The sequence below is a fragment of the Cupressus sempervirens genome, chromosome 1 (genome assembly GCF_028749045.1).
Source record: "Cupressus sempervirens isolate cs-2001-9-10 chromosome 1, ASM2874904v1, whole genome shotgun sequence".
NCBI lineage: Eukaryota > Viridiplantae > Streptophyta > Pinopsida > Cupressales > Cupressaceae > Cupressus > Cupressus sempervirens.
This window is the reverse complement of record NC_143118.1, coordinates 750,297,830-750,314,105: the sequence shown is the minus strand read 5'-3', so window position 1 is coordinate 750,314,105 and position 16,276 is coordinate 750,297,830.

The window sequence follows — 16,276 nt, the reverse complement described above, 5'->3', positions numbered from 1 at the left end:
TTGAAATCTAGCTACAATCCCAACTACATTTTCTATATTTGGTCTGGTGTGAGTCAGATATTGCAAACCTTCAATCAATGATTTGTACTTCTCCTCAATTGTAAGTGTCTCATCCTTGCTAGATAACTTGTGGCTAGTTATCATAAGTGTACCAATAGGCTTACAAATTTCCAATCCAAATCCATTCAAGAAAACCTTCAGGTACTTAGCTTGTGAAATGAAAATTCCATCACTATTATGCACAATCTGCAATCCTAGGAAAAACTTCATTTCTCCTATCATGCTCACTTCAAATTCATTCTTCATTTCTTTAGCAAACTTATCACTTGCTTCATCATTTCCTCCAAATATTATGTCATCAATAAAAATTACTATTATCAGCAAATTATTCTCTATTTCTTTCAAATACAAGTTACTATCTGTCATACCTTTAGAAAATCCTAGCTTTGCCAAATAGTTGTCCAACCTTGCACACCAAGTTCTAGGTGCTTGCTTCAGACCATGTAGAGCTTTCATTAGTCTGCATACCATGTCTTTGTCTTCTATCAAAATAAAACCTTCAAGCTTCTCAATATAGACCTCTTCTTCAAGCTCTCCATTCAGGAAAGCTATTTCCATTTTGGCTATAGGGGCATATGTCTCCTCATAGTCTATTCCTTCTTTTTGTGAGTAATCTTTGCATACAAGTTTGGTCTTGTTTCTCACAACTTCACCTTTCTCATTCATCTTCTTTGATATACTTCTACTAGGAGTTTTCAAGTCAACTCTTTCTTCTGCTATGGGCTGAGATCTATGTTTTTCAATCTAAATCTCATTCTGCAAATTATTGTTACTCTCAATAATAACTTCCACATTTTCATGGTTATCCTTTGGATCAACAATAGTTACCAAAGCTATTTTTTCTACTACTTCCTCTTCCTTAATCAATTCAAGCTCATTATCTTTAACATCACAGTCATTCAAGAATCTTTCCATACTTGCTTTAAATTATTCATCTTCATTAGAAAGAAAACTCTTTCTATATTTTCTAACTCTCTTAAGACATCTAGATGAAAAATGACCAAACTATTTACATGTGCAACAAACAAAAATTTCCTTAACTTCTAGCTTTTTTTTCATGAGCAGATCAATACCTTCTTTGATCTTCTTGTCTTCTTTAGATCTAAATCTATCTTTACTTGTGCCTCTACTCTATTGTATGCAACAAAAGGATTCTAAAAAATCAATGTTCAATTCTTTATAGATTTCTAATGTCTCGCTAATAAGCTCCATCTTTTGGGTGTCAAAATTTCCTCCATCAAACTTAGGACTATCCTTTTTGAAATGATTCACCACTAATATCCCAAAGTTGTTAAGCTTTTCCTTCAAGGACCTAATGTGTTGATACCAATTGTTAGAATATATAGTCCACCAATATAACTGAGGGGGGTGGGGGTGAATCAGATATCCAACTAAAATCACAATTATCACCCTTATTAAACTTTAACAATATGAGAAGTATAATCAAAAACCATAACAAGATACTCATACATAATAACACTAGATGTATTAACTAGGGAAACCCTTAATCAGAGGGAAACCCCCAATGGGGATGGTACCCACAAGATGATGTACTAATATAAATATTCCTTGTTAGAGGACGAACCCTATTAGGAGTCTATAACAACATTTAGTACATATCAATGCCTGTTAGGACATTCTAACCCTATTAGGAGTTGTGGAAGATAGTTGGACCCACTACCTAAATGGCTCCAAGGGCAAGACCAATGAACCCACTATCCAAATGGTCTATGTATTTTTCTTGTAGAATAATAGAAATGAATAGTACTTCCTTCCTCTTTCCTATCAACAAGACCTTTACTCCTTCTTATCTTCTAACTAGATCACAAATATCACATCAAATAATCCCTTGGATCACTTATTCGCATTCAGTAAATACTCTACTCCTTTCCACACTTTGCACTTCATACAACAAAAACAACACACATACTATCATTACAAACAAGGAAAACATCTTTCTTTTATACCATATCTTCAAAATAATTTCTTAAGTCAGCCTTGAGGCTTTGCCAATTAATTATAATAAGATAATTAATTAATTACAATTACAATAGTAATGTTAGCTCATAGTCTATATAAAACATCACATGTGCAATACTAGGGCTTGTGCAATTATTGATGTCACCAACATATTGTCCTCTATTACTAGCTGGCCATGCATCTACTCATTCCATCTTAGATGTAAGATGGAAAACAAACATCAAGAACTTCTTTCCTAATTCTTTTCTTTGTATTGCTCTCTATAAATCAGGTATAACTTTCATGCGTCTTTGACTTATATGTTGTGCATTGAACCATGTCATCAGGACATTGTACTGAACACATCCATGACCACGCATCACCAAACAAGAAACACCTTGTTTTTACAACTATAATCTCTCTATTACTCTACCAGTCTTCACAAACTTACTTATGTTGACATCAGTGAAAAACATAATCATGAATGCAACATGTCAATACTCTCCAATGCTTAGGATACTCCCCCAAAGTAGTATCATCAGCATTCATGCTAACACAATATGCTTTTGTATTACATCCATGTTGGGAATTCTCAAAATATGAATATCTACTAGTGTAGCCCTGATTCTAGCTTCTTCTCTCAACTTGCAAGTCTTTTAGATACCTGATTTTGATGAAATGTGCAAAGCTAGTGCTTGGGTTAAGTGACAACTGATGTGCACTTGCCTTCAAATTAGTATCTATCTTAGATAACTTGCCCTTTATTTCCTTGGTGAAATGTGTAGTATCACTTAACTTTAGAAATAAGGAAACAACATTATTTACAAAACTTTCAAAATTAACAAGAATAGTGTACAATTCCACTTGATCAATGGCAATCTTCTGTGCCACCTTTTCCAAAACTTTGTCATCAAACTTTCTTTCTGCCCTCTGCAGTATTTTTTCTTGGCCACTAAATTATTCATTAAACTTGTGAACTATGTCAATAAGTTGGTCCAATATAGGTTTCTTTTCATCAATTTGAATACTAAATGCATCAACAAATATACCTTTTATGTCTTCTAGCACACCATTTTTAATTTAACTATTTGCAACTCAGTAGCAACCATTTCTGAACTTGCTATAAGTAATGTTTTTCTTACAGAATTAGGAAGGGAGGCCATTACCTCTACTTCTATCTTTTCAAGATCAAAATCTTGGATATCCTTAATCTCAAGATGATCCTCACTTATTGATTGATCATCCTCATCCTCTTTATCATCTTTCTCATCATCATCTTCCTCATCATCAACATCATCTACTTGTACAACCTCCTCAGTGGGCTTTCCAACATGCAATCCATAGATGTTCTTCCATGCATTTTTAGTTGATTACACAACAGATTCAATATCAATGGAAAAATTAGGAATGCATTGAATTCAGAAGTTCGCTTCTATTCATGCGTGGTCAATGCTTCCTTCACCTCCCTATCTGAAAGATCTGTCATAACCTTCCTCAAGGTTTATTCCTAGATATGCTTGGAAACTACTACAATATTGTCCCATTGAGGTGCAACTACCTTGAGTATAACATTTGGAACTTGGATTTTTAATTCACTTGTAGCGCATTTCCATTTAGCCATTTTTTCCACTAAGGCTTCTTCAATCTATTTTTCTCTTCCTTACTCCTAGTCTCATACTTAAGAGATTTGAAGTATTCAGTGTCTCATCCTTCTATGACTATTCTTAGTCTTTCTTCAAAGGTAGGAGTAGACTTTTGAAAAGTTACTTGTTGCTCTTCTTCATCTTCATCTTTAATTGTTTGCTTCTTCCTTGACTTTGTAGGCCTTTTGGTGAAGAATGTAGGAGAGGACCTTGCAGCTCTCTTCGTTATAGTTACTTTCCCCTTTTTCTTTAAAGGTTCCTCTTCTATTTCTTCCTCTTCTTCTTCTTCATGTTCCTCTACTCCTTCTTCTTCAATGTCATCTTCCTTTCCTTCTATGAGAAGGAGAGGGGAACCAAATTTCTTTTCCATTTAGATATTTTCAACTTTCTTTCTTCCTCTCTTCAAGGCTTGAGGAATCTTGATTTCCAAAAAAATCTTGGTCATTGCCTCTTCATAAGTGCCAAAATATGGTGCCTTTGGATCCTCAAGCTCATTGACAAGAGCCTCAATAATATCTTCTATGTTATCAATGTTTACCTCATAACCAAGAGGTCTTACTAGTGCCTTTCTTGACCTAACTGCCTAAATATGTACCTTTCCATAGTCCACAAGGAAACATATGTCTTATTCATAATCATCAACTAGTTGTTTGGGTATCTTGAATCTACTCTGCATCCTTTCCATAAAGGTCTCAAGATATGCATCCATGATGCCCTCAAAATTATCTCCCATTTCAGCTATAAACTCATTGATCTGATATAAAATAGGTCTATCTTTCTTCCATACTATAGCACCTTTTGAAGGGAAAAACTTATGAACATAAAAGAATTAGTCTTGGATGCTTGGATGCTCTCCATCTTCTTGCTTAGATGGCTCAGCTGCAACTCAACAAAGTCAAAGGATAGATTGTTTTTTACCACTTTATATGCTAAGTCTACATCTTCACATGGAACATTGTTAAGTCAGCTGGAACTATAAATTTTGTGAGCAATTACATGTATTCTAAAATTAATCTCCATGTTTATAACACCATTAAGCTTCATTCCTCTACCATCCCATTTGGCAAAAGTCTTCTTTGCAGGCTCAACTCAACCTAGGGCTTTTGTAGTTTTTGGTCTATCAAATATGGGAAACCTAGTAACCCCATGAATCATCTTCTTCATTATCTAGATGGGTTGGTCAAGCCATAATTGCATGTCATGAGCACCACTCAGAATAGACGTAATCCATTTTCCTTGAGAATCCCTCAATATACATAGAATGTGGGTTAAACCTTTTGTTTCCAGATGATTATGCTTAGGTTTCAAGTTCCCATCCACACATAACATCTCATATGCTTGATTCATCTCAAAAGTAGCCAATTATTGAATCAAATAGTGGTAAAATGACCTAATATTATGGAATTTGTGAATGTTCTCTAACTGGATCCATTTCTTCTACCATCATCATGCAAAGTTTGAAATTTGGGTCTACATATGCAATATTTCTTATTAGCATATCAAAACCCTTCTCAACCTTTCTACTAGATGAAGATGTCATTATGCTCAGTGATGCAAAGATAATTCTTTGACAGATCTACTCTAAATTTCTTGGGGCTCAGGAATGCTCTACTCTATTTTCTTTGAAATTTGTAGTGAAAAAGAAAACCTTCCATTCTTTCCTTTTAACTAAATTCTATACTTAAGTCATCATTAATGCATTTTATGTAGGATAGCTTAGCAATAGCCTATTCAACTCAACTAAGTCTTCAACACTTGGTCAAAAATCCTAACTCGCTATCTATATCCAAGTTTGGTTAGCTCTTGCAACCCAACCTTGCCCGGTAAGGTTTAAGAAATTACTTCAACTGTTATCTAACTCAGTGATCCCAATGCATCTAAAATGCTAATTTGAATCTTCTTACTTGCTAACTAGAACTGATATGAGATTTCTCCTTTGAATCATAGTTCTAGTGATCTCTATGGCTAATCAGTTTGAAATGGTTGAATCAACCAACACATTTACTTAGCTGTCAACATTTTTAGGACTTTGACTTCCATTCTTTGGAGATTTCTTTATCCATTGCTACCTCATTTGGCTTCTGATATTACCAACCATTTTTTTCTTTTAATCTTCAACTTTGGCTCAGTTCATACAGTTTCTAGCTAGGTGTCCAAGTTCTATGCATACAAAATATCTCTTTATAGGGACTCTCTTCCTCATTTGAGTTCTTATGCAATTCACTCCAATATGTCCATGCTCACCACATAAGTGACATATGTACCATCTGTTATAGTTCAACCCAAAGATAGATTTCATAATCTATTCTATTAGATTCCATTTCTTGGTCTTTCATTCTGAAGATTTGTTCCCTTGTTTGTTGCAATTGAAACATTTTCCTTTAAACTTGGTTTTCTATGTGCATTCTCTTGTTCTATGACCTGGCTTGTTACAACTATAGCATTTTCAACTGAATTTTGATTTACCATTGCTCCAACATTTGTTTGATGTATGCCTTATCTTTCCACAATGATCACACGTAGGTATTTTATTCTTATAAGCTCCTTACTGAGATGATTCACCTTCATCTATATAGCCTAATCATGTTTTTCCTTTGAGTCTGAATTGAGTTTTCTCATTCAATTGATTCATGCTTTCTTCAGATTTCATCATCCTTTCATTGGTTTTCCTTTCAATGCTGAGATCATTTTGCAATATTTCATTGTCTATTCTCAAGTTTAAAGCTCTTAATTTGCATAATTGAGTTGATGTATCAAATCTGCTTGTTGAAGAGATAGGTGTTGAATTTCATTGTCCTTTTCTTCTATTTGTTCAGTAAGCAATCCCTTTTCTTCATTTTCTATGTCAATTTTTTCCATGTCTTGACACATTCTAATTGACTAAAATTCTTGTTCTCTTTTCAAATTTCTAACTTCTTCATGAAGAGTGAGATTCTTCTCAAGTAGGTCTTTGGTTGTTGCATTAGCTTCATCTAAATTGATGTCTTGGAAAATGTCTTTAATTATTTCCTCTTGTGTAGAGATTGCAATTCATCTGTGCTACTAGGTGTTTTCTTCTACTCAAGGATTAAGAGAGTTGCTCCTTCATTTTCTTCAATTGTTTCATGGCCATCTATAGATCCAACTTTTCATTTTCAATAGCTTTCTCATGTCTATACACTTTCATTGCCTCTGATTATTTCTCAAGTTGTTAAACTTTTGATGTGAGAACCAAATTCTCTGATACCAATTGTTTAAAATGTATGGTGGGCTAGGTGACTAAGAGCAGGGGTGTGAATCAAGAATCAATAAAATTTAACTTCAATTCACCAATTAATCCTCTTAAGATAAATTGGTCTAATTGCATGCATGAAAGATTAAAGCAATAAAACATTCATAAAAGTTGACACAATGTTTGGTAACCTAGAAAACTTCCAAATAGAAAGTAAAATGGGGGTGGGGATGATACCCACAAGCTTTAGTACTATAGCATAAAGTTGGCTTGTTAAGGCTTACAAATGATCACTTATGGTGATCTTCCCTATTAGGATCAATAACGATTGTTAGGTCCACCTTGTAAAAGGATTTATATAATACAATGAAGTATGCACTTAGTTAGGAGATTTAGCATAAGATTGCTAAGTCCACCTTGTTAGAGGATTTGACTAATGCACCTATTAGGATGAACCAGTGGATGATCTATGATCTGCAACTTGGTTTGTTAATTGGGATTTCTTTGATGTAGAAATGATCACCTTGTTGTGATAGACAAGACTCTAATTTTCCTTACACTTCTTGTAGCCTTTACTCTTCAATTCACATTCATGCTTGTTACACACTCATACTCTTCTTTTTTTGGATATGAAAAGATATCTTACATAATACCAATCCAAATAATTAATTTCTAAGGTTGGCTACAATACCAATTTCAATAATCGTTACTAAGTTGTTTCAATGTTGTAACTTGGGTTTTGAAGACCACTCGGGTGCTATTTTGACACTCAGCAACACAGTCAACTTGGAAAGCTCTAGCACTTGATTGACACTGATACTCAGTCTACATTGATCACTTAGGAGTAGGCATGAGCTTGGTTAGTACTGATGACTTGGTGAATGCTAGAGAACTTGAATAACACTGTAGGACTCTATTGACACTTCAGCTCAATCAACACTACCTTCCTTCTACTTGAAAATAGGCCTAGCTTGGTAGACACTATCTTTTAGTTATGCTAGGTTAACACTTACCTTCTACTTGGTTGATACTGTAACAACTTAGTTTACACTTGTGGGCTTAGTTAACACTACAATAGCTTGGTTAACACTATGAATTTTAGCTACAATATGACCAACCAAATGATTAAGTGTTTAGGCACTAATTGAAAAATCATTTGACCATAAGTTCAATAATAGGAACCAAATGGGTATTAAAAAAAAAGATGAATAAGCAAGGAAAAGTTGTAAGAAATAAGGATAGACTTTTGTGCAAAGAATATCCATAGTAAGAAGAAATAGATTATGAGGAGACATATACCCCTATAGCTAAAATGGAAGTAGTAAGAATGTTCTTGCTTATGTAGTGAATAAAAAGTTAAAAGTATATCAAATGGATGTTAAATTATCCTTCCTGAATGGAGAACTTAAAGAAGAAGTTTACATTGAGTAGCTTGATGGTTTCCCTCTAACAAAAAACAAATATATGGTATGTAGAATAAAAAAAGCTCTATATGGACTGAAGCAAGAACCTAGAACTTGGTATGCAAGGTTGGACAACTATTTAGCAAAACTTGGATTTGCAAAAGGTGCAGCAGATAGTAACTTGTATTTGGAAAGAAATTGAGAATGGTTTGTTGATAATAGTTATATTTTTTGATGACATGATATTCGTAGGTAATAATGAAGCAATTCATAAGTTTGTTGAAGAAATGAAGAATGAGTTTGAGATGAGCATGATAGGAGAAATGAAGTTTTTCCTAGGGTTGTAGATTGTGTAGAACAATGATGATATTTTTATTTCACAAGCTAAGTACTTGAAAGATTTTTTTACAAGGTTTAGATTGGAAAGTTACAAGCATGTTGGTACACATACGATAACTTGTTAGAAGTTATCTAGAAAGGATGAGACACCTACAGTTGAGTAGAAGATATACATATCCATGATTGGAGATTTTCAATATCTAAATCACACTAGACTAGATATAGCAAATGTAATTGGGATTATAGCTAGATTTCAAGCTGATCCTATGGAGTATAATTATGTAGTAGTAAAGAGGATATTTAGATATTTGAAAAGAACATTTTATTATGGAATATGGTATGATAGATCGAGTGATTTCACTTTATGTGCATATATTGATGCAAATTGGGAAAGTAGTATAAATGATAGAAAGAGCACCAATGGTGGCGCATTTTTTCTTGGAGGAAGACTAGTTTCTTGGCTAAGTAAGAAAAAAGATTGTATTTCATAAAGTATGACAAATGCAGAGTATGTTGTAGTAGAAAAAAATTGTAATCAAGTTATGTGGATGAAATAGATGTTGAAGGATATCAAGATTGAGTTTATAGAACCTGTTATCATAAATTGTGATAACACAAGTATAGTAAGTATGTCTAAGAATATTTTGTTGTGTTATAAGACTAAGCATATATATATATATATATATATTAAGTATCATGTCTTGAGAGAGAAGAAAACACAAAAAGATATTAGATTGGAATATGTAAATATGTGAGTACTAAATATTAGATTGTAGATATCTTTACAAATCCCTTACCTAAAGATATACTTGAGTACCTACAAGGTATGCTTGGGGTTATGCCCCTACCTACTTCTAAGTATATGATGTAGAGATTACATCCATCCAATAGTATAGATCATTATTGTTAGAATGGACTGAATGATGATGCTTCTTGTATGGAAAAGTATCTATAATGAGCTATGGCATTAAGGACTCTTGGTATTTGATCTTGAATAGTGTCTTTGGACACTTGAGCTGGTTGAAGACTTAAAGTAGTAAATTGACATAATGAGGCCTTTTTTATTGATGTCAATGGGGGAGAAGAGTGCTTGAAAAATATAACATCTCCTAAGTATGTATGGAGAGAAGAGTCCATGAAAATATCTACTTTATTAGGGAGATTTAGAAAGATTCATGTAAGAAAGGAGGAATATCTCTATGGGGGAGATATGCATCATTAAGAATTTTTATGTATGGAAATCTTTCTAATGTGAACAACTATTTTTTATCCTAAGAAGATGTAGAATAGAGTAGTGTTCCAAAGGTTTTCATATTTGATTGATGAGAGGATTTGAAAAGATGAGAACAACAACAAAAGCAACAAAGTTCTATTTTGGTATTCTTGGAACTTAGATGTTTTTCATCTATGTTGCCATCAATGCCAAAGGGGGATATTGTTAGCACGAATACTAATGATTCTACATTAGGGGAGTATACTAAGCATTAGAGAGTATTGACATGTTGCATTCATGACTGTGTTTGTCATTGATGTCAATATAGCAATAAGTCTGTGAAGACTGATAGAGTAGCAAAAAGATATCTTAGTTCTACAAACAATGTTTTGATAATTTGGTGATGCATGTTCATAGACATGTTTGATATAGTGCCATTATGTTAAGGTTTAGTGCACAATACCTGAGTCAACGATGTATAGAAGATATGTTTGATTTGGAGAGAGTAGTACAGAGATAGACTACCTAAGAACCAGTTTATGATGCTTTTATTATATCATCTAAAAAAGATATAATCTAGAGATGTGTGGTTAGCTAGTGAAATAAGACAATTTGATGATGATGTTAGTAAATGTGCAAGCCCTAGTGTCACATGTATGAGAAGTTTCATAGAATGTGAGTTGATAGTGCTATTGTAATTATGAATTAATTAATTATCTTATTATAATTAATTAGGAAAGCCTCAAGACCAAATCAAGGAATTATTTTGAACATACAATATAAAGGAAAGATGTTTCCTCATTTGTAAGAAGTAGTTGTGATCATTGTATTGATTACTTAGTGAAATAAGATGGTTTGATGATGATGTTAGTAAATGTGCAAGTCCTAATGTCATATATGTGAGAAATTGCATAGAATGTGAGCCAATAGCACCATTGTAATTATGAATTAATTAATTATCTTATTATAATTAATTAGGAAAACCTCAAGACTGACTCAAGGAATTATTTTGAACATACAATATAAAGGAAAGATATTTTCCTCATTTGTAAGAAGTAGTTGTGATCATTGTATTGAGTGTGAAGTGCAAAAAGAAGAAAAGTGTTTGGTGAAGGCAAGCAAGTGATCCAAGGGATTATTGGATGCAAGATTTGTGATCTAGTTACAAGATTAGAAGGAGCAGAAGTCTACTTGACAAGATAGAGAATGAGGAAGGAGCAATACTAACCATTTCTATTATTCTACAAGGTATAATATAGTGTTCATTTGGATAGTGGGTTCATTGGTCTTGCCCTAATGTTGTTTAGGTAGTGGGTCCATCTATCTTCCACAACTCCTAAGAGGGTTAGAATCTCCTAATAGGGATTCAAAGTCTCCTAGTAGGGACTAATATGTATTGGATGTTGTTATAGACTCCTAACATGGTCCATCCTCTAACAAGGAATGTTTATAATAGTCCATCATCTTGTGGGTACCATCCCCACCGAGGTTTTCCCTCTCATCAAGGGTTTCCGTAGTTAACATTTCTAGTGTTATTATGTACAAGTATCTTGTTGTGGTTTCTAATTATATTTCTCACATGGTCAAGGTTTAATAAGGTTGATAATTGTGATATTAGTTGGATAATTGATTCACACCCCCCCCCCCTAGTTATATTGGTGGACTATATATTCTAACATTTTTGTACAGTCAAACTCCTTTCCAATCCAAACCTATTAAAGTACATTATTTGACACATATCTCTATAAGGAAACTTAGGTGCGAAAATAGCTTCCTACACTAATCTCTTCAGAGAAGTATGGTGCAAATCCTATTAAAATATTTTACACTTACAGATTCAATATCATGTAAACAACAATATTTCAGCCAAGTGAGCATAAAGAAACTAGACAAAGAAAGAAACACATAACACAAAGATTTTCCAGTGGGGAAAAACCTTTCGATAAAACAACCCCACCCCTCTAGAACCTGCACAATGTATTATCTTCAACACAAGGTTATAATACACTTGTAATGCAAGTTCAACGGCAACAATAGAAGACTCTAGTAGCAACTCACAGTACCAACAATACACTTTCTTGCATACACCTCTTTGCAACCCTAAAAATGCTTATAACATGCGCTTCCCTTTAGGGTTACCCCCAAAGGTAATAGTACTTGAATTTATCAGTTGCCACATGTCTTCACCTGTCATTAAATCTTCCTAACATAGCTCTTACATGTCATAGGGATCTGTCATAATCATTTTAGCTATGATCTCCTTATACACAATTCAAGATGCTGACACATCAACATTATTTCCAAGAAATACATTTTACAAAACAAATAATAAGAATAGGAATTATCCAAGGTTGAGATACCTTATTACTAATATAAGTACATTCTTTGACACATATCTCTCACAAGACAAATGGATAAATAGGCTATGCTACTAAGGGAATCTAAAATTTAGTACATAGATAGAAAGGGAGTCAAAGGGAAAGTCATTGTAGATCAACTAATCGAGGCACCCTCAGTGGACACTTATTCCCTAGTCATGAAGTTTCTAGATAAGAACCTATGTGTGGTCAAGGAACAACCTTTGTGTAACCTATATATTAATTACTTGTATACATCTCTTAGATTAGGAGTATGGATACCCTTCATCATGCTTCAAGATGAGTGCATCCCTAAGTCCTTCAAGTTGGGCTTTCAATACAAATTACATATCAAAGTATGAGGCACTCATCATAGCTTGAAATAGAAATATATTGGAACATTATTGAGTTATATGTTTTTGGCAACTCTCTGTTGATAATCAAACATGTCCTTATAAACATCAAACAAAGGATGACAAGATACTTCCATATAAAGAAATTTTAGATGAAAAATAAAGAAACCTATCCTAAAAATCTAATTCACACAAGTTTCTCAACTACAAAACAAGGTTGGGGATGCCATGGAAACTATCACCTTGCTTTTGGAAATTTTATGGAATGCTTCATTGTAATAATTCTTAGTTGAGAAGTTACATACACCTACATATGAGAACAACGAATCAAAAATAGTGTGCATCTTGGTTGGTCCATGTTGTGACTTCATAACACACGCCCCATTTTTGACTCAAAAATGGGGATCCCCTTTTTTTTTCCTTTTGTGTCATAGGAACCCACTCCCCAAATAGGGTATCTTCTAAGGCACTGGTCTGCCTCACAATAGGTGTGAGATAATCATGCCCAAGGCTTTACTTAGGAATAGTATATTCAATCTAAGGATTATTCTCCCTACCATGAGGTACATTTAATTTGTCAACCCAAGGACATATACTTTTAATTTTTGGAATAGTATGTGTACTAGGTTTCTTAAAGAGTCATTATGCTTATGTTGTAGGAAAATAAAATGCAAGGAAAGAACCTACACTAGTGTTGCAGGAAGCTAACACATTTAACTCTTCACTGAAATAAATTCTAGAAATGCAATTAAATTCTAACCTATATTCCAACTCAAACAATCCACTATCATTGTTCTCACAAATGTTGTAGGAACACTCACAAAGTATGATGTTGTAGGAGGAAACTTACAACTTCTACTTGAAATACTAGAAATGTTGGAAGTAAATCTACACTGCTCTAGTCTAATCCACCTCCCAAGTGGGCCCCCTTGGTTAGCTTCTACTAATATACTAACACAAAATGTAAACCAAGAATTATCTCATTATATTATGAAATTCCTTACATGAGACCAATACATAAAATTATAAAACAATTCACTACAAGAGTCAACAGTTTCTTTTGATAAAATTTCTTCCAACCTCCTAAAACTATTGATCCAATCCCTATAATTAGAGGATTGACACTTATTCTAAAATAGGAAAGAAAATAAATTGACTACAAATTCACTAAAGAAAAGGAAGGAAATATAATAGTTCATGGTACAAACAATAAAGTTTGGATAACCAAGTCAACACAATAGTAAACACAAAGGAAATATAGCAACTTTTCATCTCTGCACTCATCAAATAATGGCTCCTCCTTTGTAGCATTCATGTCTCTTGATACTATTATGGTTCTTCCATCATGACTGGACTTCAATGTTCCTCCTTGAATACTATCGACCATCTCTAGCTTCTTCCCTATCAAGTTAGTTATGATGCAAAAATGTTTGCAAACAAGCATAATCAAATTAAATCCAAATATTAGAACACAAATTCTGATGATTATATGAAATATTGCATTATATGTATAATATTGGCAAAATATGACATACCATCTACCCATAGGTTAATGGTTCTATCTGGACTTAATCATAGGTTCAACTAAACATAAGTTCACAAATGTCTTGGCAATATTAAAATAGAAGTAATAATTAGCCTCATTATCTATCCCTTGATAATTTTGATGCTTGTCCTCAAGCATTGCACCTTCTAGCCATTGATCAAAAATCTCCAACTTCAATCCTCCATCTCCTGCTACTTTTGAAGGTGTAGTAGAATCCTCATGTTCTCTCCTAGAATTTCCTTCTATGGTCCTCTTGCAACCTATCAAGCTATTCAGAATTGATATCATATAGGGGCTACATGGAAATTGGTGGCTATATTGTTAGTGGCTACCATAGTTCTAGTATAGCCTACCTTCCCAATTGTATATATTTCAGAGCTCAGTGAAGGGTGGCCTCTAAGTTAATAGGACTATATGGCTCTAATCTTTTGAGTCCTTTAGGAAGTCTTCCCCATCTACTTTTAACACCAACCATGTCTCTCTGGAAGGTAAAGTAAGATAGATTATCATATTCCACATATACCTTTGTTTTAGACTCAAAGATTCATTTTCTTATCTCCTTGTGCTTATCCCCATAGGTCAATCTGAACCAATCCCTAAGGATTTCTTCTAGTTTATCACTCTTGGCTCTTAATGGTAGGAGTTATGTTCTTTCCTCATCTCTATAATTGTTCAATTGTTTATCATAATTAGCTTCATTTTTCATCCAAGACATTAGGGCCCTTAGATGTATATCTCCTATGTAAGGTAAAGGATTACATTGAGTTTCTGTAGGGACAATGAAATTGTGCACAAACAATTCACAGAGTAAATTTTGCTACCAGGATGGAAGAGTTTGGTATAAACCATAGAATTCCTAGGCTATCTTGAATTCTACATTTATGTCTTTGAGTGTCAACATAAGCTGGAATAAAAGGAAAATTTTTCTTTTAAACAAATAGCATAGATCCTAGGTGGTGGTCTACAAGTAATTATTTGATCAGCCAATTTGAGGGCATGATCCATCTTTTTTTTTTGTTTTGCCAATTGCTCTCTTAATTTTTCAATTTCTTCACCTTGATATGCTTTAACCTTCTTCATCCCCTTTTTCTCCTCTTTCCATAGGGTTGTTATCATCACATGTTTATTATGAAACCGAAAAACAAGCATTTGCAGGGTAATTGGGCCACTTTCTTCCTCATAACTATTTTTCCTCTATTCGCTCTATGATTGTTATAAGAAATTTGTAAACCATGTTCACTTGTAGGGAATTAGGCCATTTTTCAAACAAGATAATGATGCATTATTGGGACTTTTTCATCTTTACAACCTAGAGTATCTTGTTGGCCTACTAGGGAATTATTTTGGCTTTCATTCACCTTAACCCTACATTCCTCTTCAAGGTTTTGAGGAATGTCTAGAATTCTAGGTTGATTGGAGGAATCATTTGGGATGACTTGTATTGGGGATTCTTCATTAGATGATTTGGATGAAGTAGACTGAGCTTCTACTAATACTTTAGAAGTTTGTCCTTTCATTCTAGGGCTTCTTCACACAAGGGTCTCCTCAAGTACCATGGCCTTCTTCCTACTACCTCTTTTAGGTGTCTCTACTACATGAGTGACTACTGCAGGACCCAATTTTGTTTTATTTTTCTTTGAGATTGTGGGGTTTTGTTTTTCTACTACTGAAGCCAAGGTTTCTTCTTGCACTTTTTGTTTCTTTTTTTCTCAAGTGAAGGTAGGTACATTTCTCTTTTGAGAGGGTAAAGGCACATTTCCTTGCACATTTCTGGTTTCGGCATCTTGGACGATTTGCTCAGTAGTTGTGTCAATGGGGACTACATTTTCTTCACTAGGCTACTCATTAGGGGTAGTTTGGGGTTGCAAGGTTTTACATTAGACAAATTTGGCCCATGACATGGGAGAGGCATCCCTTAGAGATCTTTCTATAAGTAATTTGATTAGGGCATGGTGAGTAAAAAATTTGTCCTTCCCTTTTTGGGTTTCCTCAACACTAATACATAACATATTGTACAAGAATTTGGGAACATTCACTAGATAATTATGCCTTATATAACTAAGTAACTTAAAATGATGTGCATGCAAATATGAAAACCTTCCTTCATAGGTGAAATAATTGATAATGTATATGCCCAACTCATTGTATGGTGGTAGAAGAGATGTTTTTTTGCAACCCTTCTTGGTTATATC